Source organism: Amblyomma mixtum, chromosome 8, assembly GCF_055824585.1.
Source record: "Amblyomma mixtum isolate Tamu chromosome 8, ASM5582458v1, whole genome shotgun sequence".
NCBI classification, from domain to species: domain Eukaryota; kingdom Metazoa; phylum Arthropoda; class Arachnida; order Ixodida; family Ixodidae; genus Amblyomma; species Amblyomma mixtum.
The window spans coordinates 2,912,894-2,921,787 of NC_143019.1; positions in this window are offsets into that span (position 1 = coordinate 2,912,894).

Genomic DNA, 8,894 nt, shown 5'->3' on the forward strand with positions numbered 1-8,894 from the left:
GCAGACCTGCCTGCAATGACATATGTCGTACTTAGATTTGTTTTCCAGGGCTTTCCATGGGGCATGAGGTCGGTGAAGATAGTTAATGAAGTGATGTTTTCAACTCTCTCTGATGATTTGAAACACTGTACAACGTATTTTAAATTACTTTCTTTTTCTAGGCATCACACAGCTGAAATGTTCGCTTCTCGCGCCCGTTGTGCAGCACGTACTGCTACTGCTTTGCCTGAACTCTGTGGTGCTTTCATGCACTGGAAAAGAACGTGTAGCTCTGTACTTACGATAAGTATATGTTGAGTGTGGAAAGTAAGAGCTGAGAAAGCAAGCTGCACAGGACCCATTCATATTCAAAGACCAGGAAGCCTGTCAGGCAAGAAACGAAATGACTGAGCACACGAATAGCAGATAATGAGAGCATTAAATTTCGTTCAGTGTACATATGTCGCTCAAATGATATGTCGCCAGCAGAACCATGTAGGTAGTGGAACATTTTGCAGTCTTGTGCAGCCTTCTGCAGGAAAATTTGCGACTATGTATACACGCCTGCCAAGTGGACATCACCACATAACAGCGATGTCAAGATGGCCATTTGGGCCCTTCCTGAACCCATCTCGCTCTTCCAAAGGGCTCCTCAACTTTCAGGGGCCTTCTAGGGTGCAAGAAATATTTTATTGTTATTCCTTTTTACGGATAAAGTTTACTCCTTCCTTCCTCTTTTAGGGTGATTTACGTGATAGCAGTGTCGTGAGGAAAATGGGCACGCAGGACAGACAAGACGATGACTATTCCCTAGCAAAAAAACTGATAGAAATTTCTACAAGTCTCTTAAAAATATGTATAGGTCGTACGGGTCCTTCTATTAGTCTGATTTATATTCCTACCTGACCCATAGAACTCTGTACCAGACTGGTAGGGAGCAGATAGATCTCACTGTGCCATGTACAAGACCTGATAGGATGATGTATCAGTCTTTTACAGAATACAGAGATCCTCATACAACATATAGAATTCAGACTGACACACTAATAAAGCCCGGTAGAATATTACAGAAGAGGGCAAATACGGGCTGGTTGGTACATGTTTCACGAATTGGAAAAGCGCTGGTGTAAATTCCTAGTCAAAGTTTGCTTCAGTTTCGTGTCTTTCAGGAGTGCAGAGATATTTTGCATTTTTTTTCTCCACCTGTTCTGTGGTTGATGTTGATTGCTTTTTGTAGTTTGATTATAGCAGGTTTCTTTTATTGCCTGCTACTCTGGGCTCAAGCTTTTACTGTTTAATGCGAAAATATTATTCTTGTTTTAAATGTGATCACCCTTCTGCTATTCCTGTTGTGTTCTTGACGAGAAGGTATGTGTTCATTTACAGTGAATTTCTAGTCAGTGGCTCCTTTCGTTTGTTTTATGGTTTACAACTTGCAGGATATGCAGTGTTTTGAAATACTTTCTGTCACTCCTCCTGTTGGTGTGGTTGATTTTTATTGGGTTAATACTTTCTTCACAGCATTTTTTTTTGTTTCCTGCAGGACAAGGCAGGTGTGAATACGATGTGGGTTTCATTGTTATTCAATGTAAAAACCTTTGCTGTTTTAAATGTGATCAATTTATTAGTCGTTTTTGAACTGCTTGGTACATTAATTTTGTTGTGTAGATTTTTATTATGCATTCCTTCACAAATTGTTTGCTTCATCATTTGAATTATATGTACTGCCTTTTGTGATAATACAGAAAGATTGTTTTTTACTTATTTTCTTGGCTGTCGAGAAAGCTTGTTTCTCCTCGATGCACATACTACACCTATACAACACATATAGGTACTGATAGGCCATAGATCTGGTACACTAATACGAATACTTTAATACACTGATAGACTTATATACTCAGAATAACGCTGATACATCCAGAATAGAACTAAAAGGAATTTTATCAGTGTATTAGTTGTATCGTTTCATAATGCAATAGACAGAACTGATAGGATTCTTAACAGTTTATCCTATCAGAATTTTTGCTAGGGTTTCACATTATAACCAGGAAACGTTACCAAGAATCAGTAAATTAATGCACTAGCTGCTATTTTGACATATTAAGTATAGCTGTGCACGGACTTTTCTCGAACAAATTTGCTAACCTGCTTGAGTTCCTCTTGAGGTTGTGGAGTGCAGCATGTATCTTTGCGTATTAGTGTCACCCATACATCATGTTCACGACATTCAGGAATAGAAGAAATGTTGCACTAGTATAACCCTTGTATATGAACTTATAAGTTATAAAAGAGCACTTGGTTGATTGAAAATACTTGCAATCATATGCACGCTTCATAACCACACTGCCACAATTCTTCAGAAAATTGATACGTATCACGCATGGAGGTGCACTTCCCAAACCTTATTCACTCCCAAATTTCAATATGTGCTTAGGGCAATAAACTGAAAAGAATGAGGTATGCAAATTGGTGGGGAGTACCTCGGCAACCTCTAGTTTGCTAATGACATTACCTTGTTGAGTAACTTTGGAGACTTGCGGCAAATATTTGAGGAGCTCATGAGGCACTGCAGACAGATAGGTTTGAAAATTACAACATGTATAAAGTAACTGTACTAAAGTTAAGGTAATGGCTGGTAAATAATTTCCTCAAAAGTGGGAAAACACTCGAAGCAGCCCTTGTGTGCAATTACATGGCCAAGTATTCATTGGGGACACGAATAATGAAGGATTAGAAAATAAATAAGAATAAGCTAAAGCATATCTGGTAGATATTCCGACATGATGAACAGTAGCTTGTTAATATAAGAAAATACCATTCTGTCAGAGCTCACTTAAGAAGTGCAGACTTTAAAATAAAGTATCTGGAATTGAAACTGTGAATACTGGAACAAGTGGTGGGAAAAAGATCAATAAATGTAATTTTAACAGGTAGGGAAAGAGAAACCTGGATCAGTGGTCATATATTAAACTTAAGGAAAAGAAGTGGAGTAGGGCACATCATGCAATGTGTACAACAGATAACCAGCTTCCAGTTTGAGCCACAGAATGTATATCAAGAAAGGGCGAATATAGTAACAGCCAGCAGAGGTTAGTTACAGCCATGATATAAGGAAATTCAGACAAGACAGGGGTAACTGGAGAACACTGGGAGAGTGGGTTTAATCCAGCTGGAGATGATCACACATCCATTACAGGCCAAGCACAGTCATGAGCAGCCCAGTGCCCCTTATCATTTCAGATAACCTAAGAGCAATGTAGTAAAACCTCGTTGATGCGTTTTTTTTTTCCAATTACGGGGAAAACTCTACGATACGGGAAAACGCATGAACCAAACCGCCTAATTCTGAGATATATACCTGCTGAATAAGGTAAAAAACATGTACTGACAATTTCACTTTATAAAAATGTCGATTGCCATTTCTTGGCACAAGAGCTGAACAGGCCCAATTCCAGTGCTCGCTGAGTTCATTCCGCGTTCGTGCTGTCTTTAACACAGAAGGAAATTCTCAACACATCCGCTCCATCGTCGGCAATGACGAAAGTAACCAAAATCTGTTCTGTGTCATTGTTGGATGCTTCTCCCGTTTGCACCTAAGTACCGTGGGGAAACCACCGCGGCGGGTGATTGTCGAAGTGTTTTTGCTTTTTAGGCTGCGTTTCCCAGACCCGGAAAAAACTTCTCCTTGCCCTTATGCACCGCGATGAAACTTCAGCGTTTCTGCTGTTCACATCACGTACTCGCAGGAAAGGCCATCGCGAATGCTAACGCGTCGTTTTTATTTATTTTTTTGTTTTTGATGGTGGTGCTTCGCCTCATAGCAAGTAGGCACTGCAAAGACGTCACCACTCCGCAAAAAAACGTGCCCTCTCGTTCGACACACTTGTATGTTTGCACATGTGCGGTTGGTCAATATACGAATTATACGACCACAAACTGTCGAAATTCTAAACGTAGTAGCCAGGAAATCGAGTTTTCCTGGAATGTATAAATTTGTAAATAATAATAATAATGTGTCCGCGATTTTCTTCCTTTCTTTCTTTTATTGATGTCCATTTTTACAAAATGGAGGAGGCCAAGGTAAAAGCTGCGACAGTGCAGCTTGAGAGGCCCTCGACCCCCTTTACACGTGGCAGCGCAGAGAAGCACAACACGCAAAACATAACATACACAGGTAACCTGTGTACGAACCCGGAAACTGTATAAACCATGAACGTATCAACGAGGTTTTGCGGTTGATGTCAACAGCACTGCCATGTGGCTTGCTTATACACTAAGGACATTTTCTCGCATGCATCAATTTTATGGATAGGAAGGCCAAGGTAGTACGCAATGCTCCTTTGAGACTTCAGCTGTGTACTTCAAAGAAAGCAATTTGTGAAGACATAGTGCTGTAACTGCAATGAAAATTCAGAAATATTTACAGTTCTGGCCATATTCAACGGACTCAGTGCAGCAAATGGATAGAAGATTGAAAAAGGTGCAATTAATCTGGTGCTCTAGCGTGATGCTGTAAATCTAAACTGTGTCTCTAAAAGAAAGGGCTGTTGCTGACAATGTACAACTGAGCTAATGGAAGAAAATGCACGTTTTGATGTGAAGAGCTGTGCTACAGACATCTTTTTATCATATATTATTGCATATAGGCTTTCAAAAGCTGATAACATAAACAAAATCAGTTAATTACACTAACAACTGGCAAGGTTATGAGCACACAAATAATGAAACTAACACCAGGGGAGAAGAAAGCAGAAGTTCGAACATTACATTAACACTCAGTACCCCACAGATTTGCGTACCTCATTCTTTTCATTCTATTGCTCTTAACACGTACTGAAATGATGCAGTGATTAAGATTTAAGAGGTACGTGTCTCCCTGCGTGATTAGTATTTTAGTTTTCTAAAGCAAGAATGGGTAGACTGAGATCAAGTACAAAAAGGTGGCCTCTCCTACACCAATGCTGTATTGTGTGCAGGAGATAAGAGAGAGAGAGAAATACTTAAACAGGTTAAATCAAGGCCTTATATGTGCTCTAAGAGCCAACTGGGCATATGGGCCGCCAAGGCCAGCCATGCCGACCAGCAGGAAGGAGGGGCTTGGGGCGGTGCAGAGAACGGATGGACATCTCCTTTTCACTTGCGCTTAGAAGCTTGACACAAGAGAGGTGAAACAAGGAACATAAGACTTCAACAACTGAGCATTTATTCCACACATAGTGAAATTTAAGGAACCGATGAAGAAACGATCTTTTGAAACTGCTGCAAAATAGTTTGGACCTGAGTTTGGTCATGGCCATTCTAAGAAGCACAAGTAAAGAAGTTATCAGCTTATTATGAAAGCACCTCATTGTTGGAAGCCAGCACATTTTTTGCTTAATCTGAAATGCACCATCCCATGTAAACATACTAAAAATATATGCCTGCACAATAAAGTATGCATCTTTGTTCCTTCTTAAGGTATGATACCACACTTGAAGGAAAAATGTTTTTGATGGGAAAAAATTTATTTTGGTATTTTCAAATATTACGCATCCTAGGTTACTGTCATTAGCACGTCATCAGCTTAAAAAAATAGTAACTTTTTAAATATGACTTACTCTGAAACGTGCTAAATTTTCCTCGCATGTCAACAGAGATAACTCGTAAAGTAAGTAATGTACAGTCTGCATCACCCTCATGTCGAGCACTAAACCAGTGGCCAGCAGGCAATAAAAATTCATACTAGACAGCAACCCATGATACCTGGCCAAAGCTGTAGTGCCCACATTGCTTGTGGGTCTGCGAGGCTCAACTGACATGGAATCATTTCCTCTATAATCTAGCAGGTACGACGAGGTGTCACTTTATTTGCAGAGAAGTGTGCCGGCTGAGCGCTCTACACAAGGGTGAGGCAGGCTGTACACCATAATGATTTGGCACTAATGAAGGTCTACCTGTTAGATGAGAAGTGAACTACAATAGTCTGTGATGGATATGCAGGCAATCATTAAAGCAACTGAAAGCATACATGAAAAACTGCCTTTCTGAAAGCATGCATAATTTATCATGGCGCCTGACGAGCACACCGATCACATGCCTATGGATTTACGAAATACACAAAAGATAAACTAGCATCTTCTCTGCTTAAAGGTTGTGCCTAGCGTCGGGCCGGCATCCCCGACTGCCCACTCGGCACAGTGTTCCTATTACCCCTCACTTTGAGAAATAGCGGTTTGGCAATCCAAATTTATGTTATCGCACCAAGAACACCGTTACCACCAGTCCGGAAAAATCGGCTACAGTAAGTGCACTTTCATTGGGCCACACTCGTCAAAACAAGTTTGACGCAAGTTCTGAGAAGTCTAGCCTTGGGGACAAAACGCGCACACCGTTGTTGCTCGAAAGAGCACCGCGAGCGCAAGTGCGCTGGTGAAAAGTGAGTTTGGGTAGTGAGCAAAACTTGTGCAGACGCGACTTCACACAACCGACTGGCGAAACCACTTCTGCGTTAAGGCCAGCTTCCGCAAGAGCTATATATCGCGAACCAACGCTGTCACGAACGGCGAGCATCGATAGAAAATTACACACGGGCAGAGGGGCAGGCTGCGAGACCGACGATACGTTTTCCAGCGTAGAACAGCGGCACGGCGCGGCTTGCATAGCTCCTTGGAATCTACGCACTTTAAGCATTCGGAGCCAAGTATCCACGATCCAACGAGGCGGCTTGCATAAAACTGTGTAAAACCGCTCGCGTGAAACTGCAACCCGCACGCATACGCAGGGCGCCATTTTTTTATGACGGCGGAAGTGCGTGAGGTCACGTGATAGCACTCCTGCGCGTCGTCGGCTCGAATGCGTGTACAGGATATGTTTTGGCAATACGCCATCGGGACCAGTCAGCGCGTGCTCACTGGCGGTGGGCGGGCTCCCGGTACTCCGGTAACGGTGACACGGTATGCTAAAGGTGTCTAGTTACTGAGCCATTTCCTTTCCTCTAAATCCAATATTCGTATCAAAATTGTGGTGCCGTCGTACAGGGTTCCGGATGGCGTCGTACGCACGCGCGTGTGGGTGGTGCGCGAGTGGGTGCGTGTCAGTGCAACCAGGTACAGTAATGCTTTCGCATTCCCGCACGCATGCAGTTTTAAAGGGCAACTGCAGCAGTTTTTTTAGAATTTCTCGACATTCAAGGATTCAAATCTATATAGGCTGTACGTAAAGCATGCCAGCTGTTTTTGCACTAGCATTTCAAATAGTGACGCGATCGAGGGTTCAATTTTTCGCTTCTCCTCAATGCAGCATGGGTGACCGAAATGGCGTCGACATGATAGTGGTCCCAACTCGGCACGTTGTTTTAATGCTGTGACACTGGTGAAGCGTGAATAATCTGAAGAGATGAAGCGAACAGCACGGTTTTGCAGGGATTCAGTGTTGTTTATGACGTATGCTTGTTGAGGATCCCATATGGCAGAAGCGTACTCAACTTTCGGGTGGATTAGCGTGATGTAAGCAAGTTTTTTTTAGACATGTGCACGCGCGTGTTTGAGATTACGCCTAGCAAGGCCGAGTGCGTGGTTTGCTGATGCTAAGATTGTGTTAATACGGTAATGCCCAGTTAGGTCAGACTTAAAGTGACCTCCTAGGTGCTTAAGCAAACAAAGGAAGGGGAATGAGGGGCTCGTTATAAATATGAAAGAAGCCAACAGCCACAAACCAAGGGGCACAGGGGATTTTTTAAATTAATTTATTTACTTTGTGGTGTTGATCAATTTAGAATATTACTGAATATGTTATCGCTTAAAGCTAATTGATTAGAAAAGCAGAAGAAAAAACAACCACATGCCGCCGGTGGGATCCGAACCCACGACCTCCGAATGACGCGTCCGGTGCTCTACCTCTGAGCTACGGCGACGGCTGTCAAATCTTCTGTTTTCGGAGGTATTTATGTTTACAAGTAACCTAACCTTGAGAGTGTTCATCAGCGCCACCCACGTTCATAAGCGGCGGACGTAGAACGTCCTGAGTTACCGCAGGTGTGACGTAGGACGTCATCGAACGGAGAGGGTGGAAGCTGCGTGAGAACCCTCTTATGCTTCCTATGGCGTCAAGACTGCCAGAACCGAGGCCCTCGCTAACCAATTAAGCAAACAAAGGAAGGGGAATGAGGGGCTCGTTATAAATATGAAAGAAGCCAACAGCCACAGAAACCAAGGGGCACAGGGGATTTTTTTTAAAATTCATTTATTTACTTTGTGGTGTTGATCAATTTAGAATATTACTGAATATGTTATCGCTTAAAACTAATTGATTACAAAAGCAGAAGAAAAACAACCACATGCCGCCGGTGGGATCCGAACCCACGACCTCCGAATTACGCGTCCGGTGCTCTACCTCTGAGCTACGGCGACGGCGGTCAAATCTTCTGTTTTCGGGGGTATTTATGTTTACAAGTAACCTAACCTTGAGAGTGTTCATCAGCGCCACCCACGTTCATAAGCGGCGGACGTAGAACGTCCTGAGTTACCGCAGGTGTGACGTAGAACGTCATCGAACGGAGAGGGTGGAAGCTGCGTGAGAACCCTCTTATGCTTCCTAAGGCGTCAAGGCTGCCAGAATCGAGGCCCTCGCTAAGCAATTAAGCAAACAAGGGAAGGGGATGAGGGGCTCGTTATAAATATGACAGAATCCAACAGCCACAGAAACCAAGGGGCACAGGGGATTTTTTTATGGCTGTAACATGGACGAGGAAGTGGTGTCTTCATGGGTGAACACGAATAAGAATGCGTCGTTAAGAAGCTGTGCACACTCAGTTTTAGTGACTGGTTCACAGTCAGTATTAATTAGTACTATTTCGGGGTGGGAACTCGGATTGATGAAGCGCCAGAATCCACGAGAATCATTGGTTAACATGGTGGGCAGGTCATGACTGAAGAAAT